The sequence below is a fragment of the Arachis hypogaea genome, chromosome 3, assembly GCF_003086295.3.
Source record: "Arachis hypogaea cultivar Tifrunner chromosome 3, arahy.Tifrunner.gnm2.J5K5, whole genome shotgun sequence".
NCBI classification, from domain to species: Eukaryota; Viridiplantae; Streptophyta; class Magnoliopsida; order Fabales; family Fabaceae; genus Arachis; species Arachis hypogaea.
This window is the reverse complement of record NC_092038.1, coordinates 100,410,051-100,412,253: the sequence shown is the minus strand read 5'-3', so window position 1 is coordinate 100,412,253 and position 2,203 is coordinate 100,410,051. Positions and strand designations below refer to the sequence as shown.

General features: G+C 37.0%; 1 non-coding gene across 1 annotated transcript; it reads left to right on the top strand.

Moving 5' to 3' along the window:
• The first annotated feature begins 1,264 nt into the window (after nucleotides 1–1,264).
• Nucleotides 1,265–1,371, top strand: LOC112792958 (small nucleolar RNA R71). Its single transcript, XR_003197673.1, has one exon. It is a non-coding gene; the product is annotated as a small nucleolar RNA R71 (small nucleolar RNA).
• Nucleotides 1,372–2,203: the final 832 nt, after the last annotated feature.

Sequence of the window (2,203 nt, the reverse complement as noted above, 5' to 3'; positions counted from 1 at the left end):
AACAAAACACTCAAGTCAAGAGAATTTAAAGATCAGAGCAAGAGAACCATCAAGAATAACTTGAAGATCCTTAGACACATGAATGAATGCAAGAAGAACAAAAACATGCAATTGACACCAAACTTAACATGAGACTCTAGACTCAACAAGAAACATACAATATTTTTGGTTTTTATGATTTTGTAATTTTTTTGGTTTTTTTTCGAAAATTAAGTGGAAAAGAAAATAAAGATATCAAAATTCTTAATGAGAATTCCAGGAATCATGCAATGTTAGTTTAAAGCTTCAGTCTAAAGGAATTAGACATGGCTAGCCAAGCTTCAGCAGGACATTGCATTCAAGAGCTAAATTGATGAGAATCAATCAGCTTTGGTGATGATAAGAACATCACCTTGAAACACTAGAATTCATTCTTAAGAACTCTGAAGAGAAATACCTAATCTAAGTAACAAGATGAACCGTCAGTTGTCCAAACTCAACAATCCCCAGCAACGGCACCAAAAACTTGGTGCACGAAATTGTGATCATCAATGGCGCCATCAACATGGTACGCTCAATTGAAATCTCAACTCTTTATCACAACTTCGCACAACTAACCAGCAAGTGCACTGGGTCGTCCAAGTAATAAACCTTACGCGAGTAAGGGTCGATCCCACAGAGATTGTTGGTATGAAGCAAGCTATGGTCACCTTGTAAATTTCAGTCAGGCAGATTCAAATGGTTATGAATGATATATGAATAAAGCATAAAGAAAGAGATACTTATGTAATTCATTGGTGAGAATTTCAGATAAGCGAATGGAGATGCTTTGTCCCTTCCGTCTCTCTGCTTTCCTACTGTCTTCATCCAATCCTTCTTACCCCTTTCCATGGCAAGCTGTATGTTGGGCATCACCGTTGTCAGTGGCTACAATCCCGTCCTCTCAGTGAAAATGTTCAACGCACCCTGTCACGGCACGGCTAATCATCTGTCGGTTCTCAATCAGGTTGGAATAGAATCTAGTGATTCTTTTGCGTCTGTCACTAATGCCCAGCCTTCAGGAGTTTGAAGCTCATCACAGTCATTATTCTTTTGCGTCCCATTATTCACGGAATTCCTCTCAGAAGTGTACATGAATTGGTTATTTGCAACCATGTCAGTAAGTTCTTGAGCTTCTGCAGATGTTTTCTTTAGGTGAATGGATCCACCTGCAGAATGGTTCAATGACATTTTGGAAAACTCAGATAGACCATAATAGAATATATCTAATATGGTCCAATCTGAAAAGATGTCAGAAGGACACTTTTTGGTCATCTGCTTATATCTTTCCCAAGCTTCATAGAGGGATTCACTATCTTTTTGTTTGAAGGTCTGAACATCCACTCTAAGCTTGCTCAGCTTTTGAGAAGGAAAGAATTTATCCAAGAAGGCCATGACCAGCTTATCCCAAGAGTCCAGGCTATATTTAGGTTGTGAGTCCAACCATGTTCTAGCTCTGTCTCTTACAGCAAAAGGGAAAAGTATGAGCCTGTAGACTTCAGGATCTACTCCATTTGTCTTAACAGTCTCACAAATCTGCAAGAACTTAGTTAAAAACTGATAAGGATCTTCAGATGGAAGTCTATGAAACTTGCAGTTCTGTTGCATCAAAGCAACTAATTGAAGTTTCAGCTCAAATTTGTTTGCTCCAATGGCAGGGATTGAGATGCTTCTTCCATCAAACTTGGACGTTGGTTTAGTGAAATCACCAAGCATCCTCCTTGTATTATTGTTGTTGGGTTCAGCTGCCATCTCCTTCTCTTGTTCAAAAATTTCAAAAAGGTTTACTCTAGATTGTTGTAATTTAGCTTCTCTTAGTTTCCTTTTTAGAGTCCTTTCAGGTTCTGGATCAGCTTCAACAAGAGTGTCTTTTTCCTTGTTCCTGCTCATATGAAAGAGAAAAAAAAAAGAAAAGGAAGAGGAATCATCTATATATGGACAAAGAGGATCCTTATTATTAGTAGAAGAAGAAAGGAATAAAAGTGGAGAATCCAATCACAAGGGTGAGGATAGAGGCAGTGATTGGAGATGAAGAGAGGTGAAGAGAAGTGTTAGTAAATAAATAAATAAATAGAATAAGAGAAGAGAGGGAGAATTCGAAAATAATTTTAAAAAAGTAGTTAATGATTTTCGAAAATTAAAGATAAGATATAATTAAAATTAAAATTTAAAACAATTAAAAAGA